The sequence below is a fragment of the Nyctereutes procyonoides genome, unplaced genomic scaffold (assembly GCF_905146905.1).
Source record: "Nyctereutes procyonoides isolate TBG_1078 unplaced genomic scaffold, NYPRO_anot_genome, whole genome shotgun sequence".
Taxonomy (NCBI): domain Eukaryota; kingdom Metazoa; phylum Chordata; class Mammalia; order Carnivora; family Canidae; genus Nyctereutes; species Nyctereutes procyonoides.
Window position 1 is genome coordinate 36,282,352 of NW_026575125.1, and position 14,389 is coordinate 36,296,740.

The 14,389-nt window shown below is 38.1% G+C and overlaps 1 protein-coding gene across 8 annotated transcripts in view; it reads right to left on the reverse strand.

Moving 5' to 3' along the window:
• CASK (calcium/calmodulin dependent serine protein kinase) overlaps positions 1–14,389 on the reverse strand; it is a 348,892-nt gene that overhangs the window by 182,063 nt on the left and 152,440 nt on the right. The gene's annotated exons all lie outside the window — the stretch shown is intronic.

Consider the following 14,389-nt stretch of genomic DNA (forward strand, 5'->3'; position numbering starts at 1 on the left):
ATTATGGGCATATTTTTGAGTCAAGTTCCAAAATTACTTGTACCTAGCCACATCACGTAATATTTTAAGAATCCAACAAGGATTCTAAAATATTTTGCTATAGTTATCACCACTAACTGGGAACTCAGGCTACAAACTGTAGAAGGAAAAAAGTAGCTAATTCATAATTTATTTTGGCTTATATTTCCATTACCAAAGTCAATGGCCACAAACATATTCTTTTTTTTCAATACAAACATATTCTAGCAAACTGATGTGTTGGTGACAGAATAATACTATCTTGCCCCAAACTTAAAAGTGGTTTTCTTTTCTATTTCTTAGCAGATCAGTAAGGCCTGTTGCTGTGTCAGCCACACCTTGCCTCTTCTTCCTATTCTAGCTGATGGCTCTTCAAGAATACCTGGCTCTCTAGGCAGGCCAGTCTTATTACTATTCCCTGAACATTTTCTTTCTTTTTTGTCACATATTTCTGCATATATTGTTCCCCATATTCAAAATCTACCTTAATCCAAGGCCCCATTCCAATCCCACCTCTCCAGAAAGCCCCCTTGGTGGATTACCAGCTACATTAAGGCTTTCATTTGTTTAAATTCTATAACCCTATATGTCCATATCATAACATTTGACACATACATTTAGCATTTACATACATACATATATACATATATATGAAACATTGCAAATTATATCTATTAATGAAATTATTCAAATATTAAGTTAGCCAACATCTTCATAATGCTTTCAGGCTTATGAAATGTTTTCAAATCCAATATTTCATTAATTCACTTATTCAGTAGCTCAGACTCCAGTATATCTGCTGTAGGTATTACACTGAGGAAACAGACTTCTAGAAGAGAAAGTAAAGAAACTATTCATTACTATTACTAATAATTACTAATTAGGTGTTAATAATCATTATTAATTAATTGCTATTCACCAAGCAAAATGGGAAACGCTCCTTGTTATATCTTCATTCTTATAGTCACCCCATGATGTCAGCATTCTTTTCATTCTCAATTTCCCTAAGTAAGTAGAGAAGTATGTGACAGAGATACAAATCAAATCTGTATCTATATTCAATGCTCTTCCCATTATCTTTAGCTACACCTATTGGGTGTGCAAGGAGCAAATGCACATATTCAAGCTTAACAGTTCAACAACAGTGTAAAGTCCTAAGAACAAGTATGCTTTATACTTTCAACATATTCCCACCCAATACCCAGCAGAAGACTGAGCACACAGTAAATATTTAATGAATAACTGACTATATTATTTAAAACTTGGTGTGGTTTTATATAAAAGAAAACATTTTCACATTTATACAAGGCTTTGCAACACTTTCATAGTTTCTAATTCACAGCTAATTAAACATTTTCCAAAGTCAAATAGGATTCTTCTTCGTAAAAAAATCTTTGTGATGGCATAGTCTACTCTCAAGTATGGTAGTGACCACTTTCCACCATCAGAAATAAAGCCCAAATGAATGTGGTCACACACCTTGTGAACAATCGTGATCACTTGTCAGAGTACAAGTTCTTTAAGCGGAGTTGTACTTGTCCTGTATAGGTCAAGGGGCATATACAATAACACTTTTGATACACTCCTGGAAAATATTTAACATATTCTACTGCCCCCACTAATTGTGAAAGTGTTCTTTCCTCTCTACCCTGCCTCCACTAGGATGACTATGCCTTTTTAATCTTTGCCATCCAGATAAGAGGAGGGAAAAGTCATGATTGCTTTAATTTGCATTTCCTTGATTACTAGAGGGTGAATATTTTTCATTTCTTTGTATTGTGGGGAGGAAATAAATACTATTTTTAAAGCGAGCTGCGGTTTAAGCTGGTGGCTTGATCTCTAGGAGCACTAAAAGACCCCTCACAGTGAGGGAATTACAGCTTTTGTTTAGGCGATTTCCTTTTTAATTGTGAAATGTGAGGATGAGTACTACTCAGCTCAGATGAGAGAGGAGTTAGGCAAAGGACAGCTGAATTGATTGCACCACCAAGCAATAAGAATCTGGGAGCTCTCCTGAGAGCTGGAAGACAACTTTTTGGAGGCACCTGGAAGAGGGAAAAAAGGAATCTTGGAGGTAGCAGGTAGTCAAGTGGTGAGAGGCCAATGCCTACTAAGAGAACCAGTCAGTGAGAAACAACTGGAAATTATTTACTGCCCTATAATTATCAGCATGGATCAGTTCATTTTTTTCTGGTCATATCTGAAATACTAGTATTTGAAATGACAGTCTCTACAAATGCACAGACACACGTATTTTCAGGTTTCTACTCTCTCCCATTGATCTACTCTTTTATCTAGTATCAAACCATTTTTATCAAACCATACTGTAATAGTGTTTTTTATTTTATTTTTGTTTTAGGTAAGCTCCACGTCCAACATGGGGCTTGAACGCATGACCCTAAAATCAAGCGTCACATGTTCTACCAACTGAGCCAGCCAGGCACCTCTGTAAGAGCACATTTTAACATTTGGAAAAATAAGTCATTTCATTATTATTCTTCATCAACATTTTCTTATGAATTTTTCCTCCCTGCTGAACTTTAAAATTTGTTAAATGCTAAAAATCGTTAATATTTTGGCTGAGATAGTATTATATTTATAGGTTAATGTCTAGACATTAACATTTTTCTCATATTCTCATCTATGAACGTGATATGCTCTCCATTTCCTTTCATGTCTCTAAGTTGTAGTTTTAAGGTTTTCTTCATATTAGCTCCAAATATTGATTATTGGTTTTTTTTCTCCCAGTACACTTTCAGTTGCTCTTATAAATGGGATCTTTTGGTCACTGTACATTTTTAATACAATGGTTCACAACTGGGGATACCAAACAAAATCACCTGTGTAACTTTTTAAATATATGGGCATACTCTCTGAGGGGCTAGTCTGAAAGTCAGTCATCACTGCAACAGTAGTCTTCTATTATGAAAGTTGTTTGATTAGTTATTTGTAATTCTGATGTTAAAGTAAAAGGGGCAATTCATTAATTTTAAATTTTATGAGATACAGAGAAACTGAAATACTATTTCCACAAATTTCACTTATCATGGATCTTTAAAATATATATATTCATAATACAAAACTGATTAACAACTTTGAACAAAAAGTTTGATGTCCTCAAATCTTTGATAATCTTTATTTGCTAATACTTAAGACAAGCATTACAGCTTCTTTTATTTAAAGCTTTTCTCTTTGCTTCTCATGTTAAAGTGTTTCTGGGGCTGCCAAGAAGCTTCAAAAAGAGTGTTCTAAATTTCCTTGTTTGGTTCTATTCTGAGGGAATAAAATAAGAAGGAGGAAACCCCTGCTTTAAAGAGTATGGGGGGGGGCAGCCCCGGTGGCGCAGCGGTTTAGCGCTGCCTGCAGCCCGGGGTGTGATCCTGGAGACCTGGGATTGAGTCCCACATTGGGCTTCCTGCATGGAGCCTGTTGCTCCCTCTGCCTGTGTCTCTGCCTCTCTCTCGCTCTCTCTGAATGAATAAATAAATAAATCTTAAAAAAAATAAAGAGTATGGGGAATGCCTCTAACCTCTATGCAGAGAGAAACTATGGGAGGTTGACTCTTACTTGTGAAAAGTGGTGGGATCACGAATGATCTTAGCTGTCCCTTCCTACTGTCTGTCTGAAATTTTTAACATTTTACACTAAACATGCAATACTTATATAATTAGAAAATTTTCCAAACAAATATGCCAAACAAAACAAATCACAGGTCTAGAGGCACAATGTATGGCTAGTCGTATGTTGAAGGGATTAGAATATGCCATCCCAAAATATGCCACTTTGGCAGAGGAGTAGTTTGAGCTGAAGGCAATTGAAAAACAGCAGAGGAAGAACTCTCTGCTCTCCTCCATTCTGCCTAGAAACAGGGCTCAAATTTCCCTTTGTAAAGATGTTCCCCTCTTGTTACTAGGAAGAGAACTACTCTCATCTATATAACAAACTTGACCAAACAACTCTTACAGACCATACATTTCTTAGTCGCCTTCCACAACTCACCTCCAACGTGAGACACCCAAACTACAAACTAACCCCCCTTCCCATGTCTAGTCTCTTCATACTTTATTACTCTTTACTAAAATGATATGTAAGTGTCTGGGTTTAACTACCTTTTTGTGGTTTTCACTTTTCCCCCAGTAAGGCTGTCCCGCAGCCCCACTGAGTCCTGCCATGTGCAAACAAAATAAAAAAAGCTTTATTTTCTCCTATCAAAGTCTGGTGTTGGTCAGTTTAATTCACAGATCCAGTAACTTAATCTAAGGGAGTAAAGGTTTTTTCCTTTTCTATGATGTATTTTCTGTAAAAGCAGAAAAAGAGGGAGCTTGTTGGAGACTCACACTGGATCAGATGAAGTGCTTCTCAACTGTGGTGAGGGACCAGTTTTTTCCCCCCTCAGGTATATTATTAATTGGTATTTTTATAAAATATAAAATCATATGCTTTGATTTCACAGCAATGTCAAATTGCTCTAACAGCTTCTAAATGTTTACTCTCAATTTCTGTATTTATCTCATTATAGACTGGTAACAGTTGGTAGATTGGAATTCATCAGCAAACTTCTTTGAGGAACACTGTAAAGGCCAGACTAAATTTGAATTTCCCTGACCAGCATTTCCTCTGAAGGTGACAAAAACAACTATAGAACTGGATAAAATTTTAAAAAAAATTTAAGCTTAAAGAATTAACAGTATAGTGAGTGAAAAACTATCTAGTGGTGGGGGGGTAGTTTTGAGCTCAGAGGTGTACAAGAGCTGCTTCTGCCCTCAGGGTAGGCAGCAGGCCAGGAAAAGGAGCCAGCCATGAAAGGGGTAGGGGTGCATATTTGAGGAATTCTGAAGAATGGAGGAGGCAGACTGACAGGGTGGGTCCTGACCCTGGGAGGGTCAGATGTCAGATTGACAGGGTCCAACTGCTTTTTCACTACTATGGTGATCCAAGAGGAAAGACAGAGACTTTCTTTTGCCTACCCCAGAGGAGTCCGTCAAAGGCTAAGGACCTGATAAAACACCCCATGCTCTGGGCTGGGGTGATAAAGAGCTTTATTTTGAAAAGCAGGGTAAAGAATATATTATGGTACATCTTATACTAGTAGCATAGAAAAATCCCAATGTCTACCACGAAGAGAAAAGCTCCACTTAAAAACTTCAGCAAGGATCAACACATTATTTTAAAAAAAGTGACACCATAGATTTTAAAAAAGCAAATAGAAATTTCTGAATTAAAAAACCTAATGCCAAAATTAAGAACCTAAGCAGATTAGGTAGTTAAAGAGAAAAACTAGTGAACCAGAAGATGTAGTCAGACTGAAGCATGGAGAGACAAAACATGAAAAATATGAAAGTGAGGATAAGAAAGGATTACAGTAAGAGGGTCAGCATCTATTTTTATTGTAGTTTCAAAAGTAAAAAGAAGGGTACCTGACTGGCTCAGTTGGGTGGAACGTGCAACTCTTGATCATGGGGTCTTAAGTTCGAGCCCCACATTGGGTGTAGAGATTACTAATGGATAGATAAATAAGTACATAAAAAGTGAAAAGAAAATATAGCAGAAGCAATACTGAAAATATAATGTCTGATAATAACCCAGAAATGATTAAAGATCTCAGTAAACACCAAACAGTAAAGAAATCCATAGTTAGACACACATCTGTGAAAACTGCAGGAAACCAAAGAAAACCTCAAAAACAGTGAAAGAAAAGAACAGACTGTGGGACCCAAGGAATTTAACAAAAATCCCCTACCCCTGGGCAAGCAGAGCAGGACTAATTCCATTTTGTGCCATCTCATGTATAACCCCCACATGACCTGCTTATTGCTTAAGGCACTCCCCCACCCTAGTCAAGCCGCTGAGCACACCCTTACCAAAAACTGGCTCATATAGGAATGCGGAACCCCAACCACCAAAGAATGTAAACCCTGCCTTTTGCCCACCAAACCTGTGTGCCAATTCTGACCAGAATGATAGGCTAGTTCAAACGGTCACTATAGGGTAAATTGTAAATCAATTGGCCACCTGCGTGTGGACCGACATGACTATACAACTTTCTGTGTGTGTTACAATCTCATGGCCACTGGCCCCTATAAGACTGCTACGCCTCTTAACCTAGGGGTCCACGTCCCTGCTCCGCTGTGTCACTTGGACCCAAGCTCGAGCTTGCAAATAAACCCTCATGCGCTTGCATCAGTGTCGGCTCCTTGGTGGTTTCTCGGATACGCAATCTTGGGCACAACACAGACGTTTAGGCTGATGGCTGCCTTCGGCGATTGGGCAACAGTAGAGGTAGCCAGTTAAATTACAGTTGTTTGGTATGGCGGTTATCAAATATGTGCGGCATATATCAGAATATTTGAGGTAGATAGGCTCATCCTTTTTATCCCAGCGGTATTTTTTTTGAGGCTATACATGTTCTTCTGTTATAAGAAATGGGGGTTGGTGGTTTAATTGCTGGGTTGGGGGTCTGGTTGAATGTAAGTGAAAGTTTTGTTTAGGTATTTAGTTGTTGTCCGCTCAATAAGTAGAAGGAAATATTTGAAGTCATAAATATGAAAAAATGAGGAGATGCAAGGTGAAGCTTGAGGATTTAATTAAATAAATTAATATTTAATAATTTCCAGGGGTTACCGTGGTAAGTGAAATAGAACTGGGGTTATAGTTGGTAATAATTTTTATTGGTGGGGAGAGGACTGGCTGTTTGTGTCATGGGTTGTTAGGTGTTGTACTTGTGTAGAAAAGAGGTGGGTCTCGTGGTTTGGGGTTGAGGTTTTGTTTTTTGTGGGGTATTATTTGGTTTATGTTGTGGGAATTGTGGTGTTAGGGTTGGTAGTGGTCTTCATAAGTTGGGAGCAGTTTGGGGGTGATGGGGGGGCGGGGCAAGGGACTAGGGGCGTCGGTTTGTGCACGGGTGTTAAAATTTAGTGGGGATGGGTGGGAGTGGGGGGGGAGTGATTGGTGGGGTCGGGCATGGGTTTTTGGTTTTGAGGGGGGTTTGGTTTTTTTGAGGGTTTTTGGTATTGGTTTTTAATTGGTATGGCGGGTTTATGTTTTTTGGTGGGGGGATGGTTTTGGTGGAGTGGAGTTTTCACTTTTATTCTGGGTTGGTGTTGCTTGGAGGTTGGGAGGGGTGTGTTGGGGCCAATTTGATGGGGGGGTGGGAGGGGGGGTTGTGTTGTATGTGGAGCAGTGCGGAGGGGAGAATGGATTGAGTGGGGTATTTGTGGGGTTTTGCGTGGTATTTGTTGTTTTTGGGTTTTGTTTAGAGGGCCGAAATAATTGTGTGTGATGGGGTTATAGAGAAAAGAAGGGAGGTCTATATTTTATTAGACCCTTGCTGATGGTGTATGTGATGTTATAGGCTGGTAAACTGCTCACAAGACTCTTATTTGGTGGGGGTAGGTGCATTAATGGGTAAACTGCATTGTGGTGTTCGGGATTAATGTTCATGGTATCTGCGGTGGGTTATTGGGGTGACATGTTGTTGACACCGTCGGCTGGCGGGGGACGTGGTTTAGGCGTGAAGCGGGGAACGGGGCGTGTAGGGGCTTTACTGGCTCTGATGACAGTACATCTGAAAAATACTGGTCCACTGAGTTATGCAAATTTTCTCTCTCTATATATAAATATTTAAAGATTTTATTTATTTATTCATGAGAGACACAGAGAGAGCCAGAGGCAGAGACACAGCCAGAGGGAGAAGGAGCAGGCTCCATGCAGGGAACTTGAGGCAGGACTCGATCCAGGACTCCAGAATCACGCCCTGGGCCGAAGGCAGGTGCTAAACCACTGAGCCACCCAGAGACCCCCAGATTTTCTAAATATTGACACATCTCATTACATGGTATCAAAAAAAAAATCCACATTCATTCATATCACCATTGATTACATTAGAAACATTAACATTCTTTAAGTCTTGGGAAGCTGTTAAGCACATGGTGGCAGATACGTTTTCCAAAATTGTAATTTTCACTTGAAAATTTGAATGTTATCATTGGTGACAACTACTTACTGTGAGTCGTTTTCCTTGAAGCAGCAGGCTCACTTCATTTTTGATTAAATGTCTGCCATATACTCAAGTTTGAGTAACTGTGGTTTGTCTGTTAGTCATTCTTTCAAGTAAAAATGATGTTACATATGCACAAAACTCTAGTTCTGCTTACAACTCAAGACATCACACAAGTGTTTTTCTGAAAACCAGTGAAATTTTAAGGCTTATAAGCACTCAATAGTATGTTTCCTAGTTGCAATAGAGTTATGTTAGAAATAAATTGACACAGTAACTAGGAAATCCCCCAAATGTTTGCTTGGAAATTGAGAAGCTCATGCTAAATAACTCTATAAATCAGAAGAGAAATCATACTGAAAATCAGAAAATATTTTAACATTGATAATGATAAAAGTACATCTAAAAATTGTGCAGGATTGAGGCATTTCATTTCAGGATTGAGGTGCTGTCATTGTTTGTACCACAAATACAGAAATAGCAGAAAGGAGGAGGTGGGCCATAGGTCCAGCCTTCCAATATGAGAAACTACTCCCCCATCACTCCTCGGCATTGGAAAAACTTTTATTGAATCAGGTAGTCCACTGTTGATGGAAAAATACATCAACACAACCTTTCTGCATGGCAACTTCATAGTGCTTGACAAAAACCTTAAAAATGGCCATGTCCGCTGACCCAGTAATTTCATTCCAAGGGAAATAATCAGGGATATTTGCCAAGTTTTAATGAGAGGGGCTTATTATAGCTATTTATAATAGGAAGAAGTATGGCTATTTATAATAGGGAGAAATATGAAACAATCTGAATAAATGTCCAACAATAGGAGAATTGTTAAATTGTGCTAAGTCCACAGGGTAGACTATTATGCTGCCATTAAAATGATGCTGTAGAAGTATATTTATTGATATAGAAAGACGTTCACAATATATTAAGTTGTATAAACATATATACACATATATATGCATACATATGTGTATATAGATGTACTGAAAATTTTTTAGGTATCAATAGGATGCTAAAGAGCAGATGGATATTCAAAATTTTTTGTTGTAACTTTTTGTTACTTAAAAAAAAAGAACAGGTACTACCACTTTTGTCACACTAAAAACAGCTCTCAATGTTTAAAAAAAAAAAAGCAAAAATACCCCTTGAAAATGCAGCTAAAATGGTATTTACAAAATGGCTTATAAGTTTCTAAACTTTAAATTATTGAAATATAACAAATATTACAAATGCTGATATAAAATATTACAAAATAAGAAAGCTAAGGTGATCTTCTATCAGGAGAAATTTTTTAAAAGAACAGTAAAGTCGAGACACCTGGGTGGCTCAGCAGTTAAAGTGCCTGCCTTCAGCCCAGGGCGTGATCCTGGAGTCCCGGGATCGAGTCCCATGTCAAGCTCCCTGCATGGAGCCTGCTTCTCCCTCTGCCTGTGTCTCTGCCTCCCTCTCTCTCTCTCTCTCTGTTCTCCCATGAATAAATAAATAAAATCTTAAAAAAAAAGAACAGTAAAGTAAATCCAATGAAAGCAGAAGGAAATAATAATGAGCAGAAATTAATGAAGGAAGAAAAGAAATTAATGAAGTAAAAATAACACAGAGCAAGAACAAGGCAAAAAATAGGTTCTTTGAAAAGATTAATGAAACTGAACTGGAAAATCCCTAACGTTTGGAAATTGGACAATATACTTTTATTATACAGATCTCAGGATAAATCATTAGAAAATAAGGAAATGTCTTAGGCTGAATAACAAAATAAGCCCATCAAAACTTGTAAAATGCAGGTAAAGTAGTGCTTCAGGGGAAATACACTGCTATAAACACATATATTAGAACTGAAAATTTATGAACCTCAGCTTCATCTGCATCAGCTATATAAAGATCATCAAATTAAACTCAAATTAGAAGGAAATAAGAATAGAAATTAATGAAATGGAAAACAAACATATTAGAAGGATTAGCAAAAGCTAAAAGTTGTTCCCTATGATATGATTAATCTTTGGCAAAGAATGATTTAAAAAAACAGAGAAGACACATATAGCCGCCAATATTAAGAATGAAAAAAAGGAGATATTTCATATCATCCTGCAGACATTAAAAAGATAACGCTGAAACTTTAGAGTTTGAAAATTCACATGAAATTGACAAACTTCTCAAAAAAAATAACACTCATCAAAGTGAACACAAAAATAATTAAGAAACCTAAATAATTCTTTACTGATTAATAGAACTGAATCAGTAATTAAAAACCGTCTGGAATAGAAAACTCTAGGCCTAGATGGCATTTCTGACAAGTTCTACTGAACATTTGGAGGAGAAATAAAATAAGAACAACAGTCTCCAATTCATTTTATGAAGTTAGCTTATAACCTAGATACTAAAAGCGTTAAGGACAGCATGACAAAATTAATGGACAATCTCACTAATGAACATAGATGCAAATAACACAAACAAAAAAGCAGCAAATCAAACCCAGCAATACATAAAAATTATATCAGGACCAAGTTGGATTTATCAGAGGAATGCAACATTGGGAATTCTATTAATGTAATTCTGAACATCAAGACTGACTAAAGAAGAAAAAATTAGGATAATCTCAGTAAGTGTCAAAAACACTTAAAAAATTATGTATTTAAACTTTATGAAACTCTTAGATCAAGAACAAGATGAAAATGCCCACTCCAAAAACTTATATTCCACACTATTCTGGAGGTCCTAGCCAGTGCAGTAAGGGCAAGATAAAGAAATAAAATCTTGAAAAAGAAACAGATTGTCATTATTTGTAGGTGGTATAAACTACACGTATAGACTATACGAAATAATCTAAGGTAAAATTAGAATTAATCAGAATTTAGCAAAATTATTCTCATAAATCAGAAGAAAAATTTTTAAGAATTTTTTTAAGAATGTAGAAATAAATGTCATAAAAAGATGCACAGGATCTGAAGAGAGAAAAGTCTCATCTTTATTAAGAGAAATTAAAGAACTAAATAAGTGGAGAGAAAATTATCCTTTCCATAGACCGGAAGATTCAATATTGTAAACAGCAAGGCTTTCCCAAATTGAAGCCAAAAATTCAACGGAATTCCAATCAAAATCCTAGCAGGCTTTGTGGAAACTGTCAAGCAGAATCTAAAATGCATTTGGCACTTGTAAAAGGACAAAAAGACGCAAGATATTTTGGGAAGAATAATAAGGTAGGAAGATTGGCTCTACTTGATTTCAAAATTTCAGAAAATAAGCTTGGTAAGTAAGACCATGCTATCGACAGTTGGACAAACAGGACGGTAGGACATAACGGAGAGCCTGGAAACAGATCCGTGCATCTATGGATGCTTGCTTGATTTATGACAAAGAGGCAACTGGAGAGTTTGTCACAAGGATCCTCTCTTCAAATCAGAATGTGCTCGGTTGGTCATGTGGACTAGGAGACATGTGCCTGGATGGGTCATAGCAGCACTGTTCACCATAGGCACCAAGTGTCAACAACCCAAATGTCCATCAGTAGTAGAATGGAGAAAGCACTGGTGTATTCACACAACAGAATACTACACAGCAATGAAGGGAAACTACCGGTACACAAAGGAATTGGGGTTGAATCCTAAAGACAAAACACTGAGAGAAAGAGGCAGACAAAGCTGAACACAAATTGTATGATTTCTTTTACATATGGTTCACAAACAGAAATAAGCTTATCTTGTCATGATAAAGCTGGCATTTACTGAGTGCTTACTATGTGACAGGTGTTTTTTAAGGGCTTTACTTGCATAAATTCATTTAATGGTTACAAGAAGTCTCTGAGATATGGGGGTCATCACTACCCCTAGTTTACTTATGAGAAAATTGAGAAACAGGAAAGCTGAAGTAATTTGCCCAAGAGATCACACAAGCTGGTAGGTGGCACACCCAAGATTCAAACTCAGGCAATTTGGCATTAGAATCCATGCACTATCCCTGCAACAATGCTCAGGTTACAGAGAGGGAAATTTCAAACTTCTGCTTGAGGCTCTGAGTTACTTAATGGAAAAAAAGGGAGTACAACTGAGTAGGGGAAGTTATAGTGCAAGGGAGGACTCTATACAACAGATTCATTTTCATGCCTGTTATGAGGGTCCCACGCTCCAGAATCACCAGGGGAGAGATCTTCGCAATGCAGTCTCCATCCCCATTCTCCCTGATGATACATGTGTGAATGCTGTACTACTGATATGCATTTAAATGAATTATCTATATTTAATAAGTTTGCCAATAAATGCGTTAATCCTGGCATATACAAATCAATCTCCATTGATTAGGAAAAAAACTTTAATTTTCCTTTACTTTCTTCTAACTCGAGGCTCTACTTGTGGTACTGCCTTGATGTCTTCACAAATGTCCCACAACTGTACCTTTCCCCAAGACTTTTGCTCTCTTTATGCCTCTGCTAGGGATGGCCTCTTTCCACTCCCCACGATGTCTCTTCTCTACACTGACACTGATGCCCTTTGTCAACTTTGTACAACCCTGCATGCCCGCCTATTCCCATTCCCAGTGGTTTCCTCCACTGATCTCTTAGGGACCTAAGAATCTGTGCCTCTCTATGGCCATCAGACCTAGACCATCAGTTATTATTTATTTCATGGACAGTCGCCTGTGTGTCTGCCCAGCTGGATTATGAGCAACATGGAGGCATCAACAGACCTTTCACAGTCAGCGTAACATCTCACATACTGATGGATATTTACAAATATTTGTTGGTGGTAAGTTCAGTTCTGAAAGAGAGAGGACGCATGCACACTTGATTTTTCTTCACCCTTTCCATATTCTAAACTATTTCATTTTGGGGAAGGAGTTAGTCACAATAGTGCATATTAGAGTTTCAAAGGAAGGGAATGGTACATCTTTGAGGGATTCAGATAGGTAGTAAGCAGCCCCTGAGATAGGTTTCAAAGAAGACTGGGGGTGGGGTGGGGAGAAAGAAGAGGAGAATAGGAATAAGAGGGTAGCAGCTCAAGGCATTTCTTCTGACAAGTGAATCACAGTAAGGCCTGGTGCACTAGGAAATGAGTCAACATGTTATGTGCGTTTGGGGTAGATTGTGGGACTACTTAAGGGACTATAATTTGAGCTCAGCTGAGCTCTCCCCTTCCACCTCTACTGTAAACTGTATGCAATCAATCTCCTGCAGTATGAACTTGGATGGAGACCAGAGAAGGGATTTACACAAGATTAACTATGTTATATAAGTAGATGGAAACCTCCATTGTCTTAATGGGGAAAGGGGATGTTCACTGTAATAAGAATTGCTTAATAAAGCAAATGCTGATATACTGAGAGAGGCATTAAAATTACTGGGCATGTCCCTGCAAGCCTATGTATCAAGTGTATTTCTTTTGGTCACAACTGACCATTTCTGTCCTTGCCTGTTTGTATGTGAAGCCTAACGTCGTCCCTTCCATCAGGGCAAGCTCTCTTTATCGATATTCAGTAGAACGGAACCCTTTTATATCAATATTAAAGTGAATTAATTTTCCAGGTTTTTTTTTCTTCCAATTTTAAATCTGTGGATGTTTTCCTTTGTGAATCCCAGTCCTTGGAAGTTGTAAAAGCTCTCCAAAGATCTGGTAAATCATTTTATTTTTTGCTGGCTTTCCTATGATTTGATTTGTTTATATAAACTGTTCTGTTTGTGGTTTTCTTTTTTGGAGAGGGGTTTGAATCTAAATTGACTTCCAAATTGCTAGTTTTCTCAACACTATTTAAAAAAATCCTTCTTTTCCCTTGTATATTTACTGCATTTGAGCGTCTGTCCTGCTGAAGATGAACAAATGCCTGGTGCTGCCTGGCTGGCAAGCAGTGTTTCCCAACCTGTATCATTCTAAGTGGATCTGCTGGTAAGCATGGCTGATGGTAGTTTTGTGGCTCTGAAAGTTTAGTAGTGCCTAAGAAGAAGACTCCCCTATTCACTAATGTCTGAAGGGGAGTTCTCATGGCTCACTGAGGTAATGAATGTGCTAAGAAGGGCTTCAAGTGAGAGTGAGGAGACACAAGGAGACAGAGCAGAGGAAGGGAAAGGTCACTGAGAAAGAAGGCAGAGCACATGAAACAAATCCCACCACCTCACCACTTTGTTGGGGACCAGCAAGGTACAGATTCAAAGCTATCTTGGTCCACGTGCCACAGGTGGCCTCCCTCGGTTTAGGCTCACCCCTAACACTTTCAGGGCTTGAGGCAAGTGTACAAGTGGAAGCCAATGGTGCCATACATCTAAATAATTAAAAGTTATATGACAAACTTACTAACTGCTGGATGTGTTCTAACCTTCCACCTTGACCAATACTTATAACCTGGATGGTTAGGTGCTATTAGGAATTCTTGGGTTCCTCAGAATTCCTC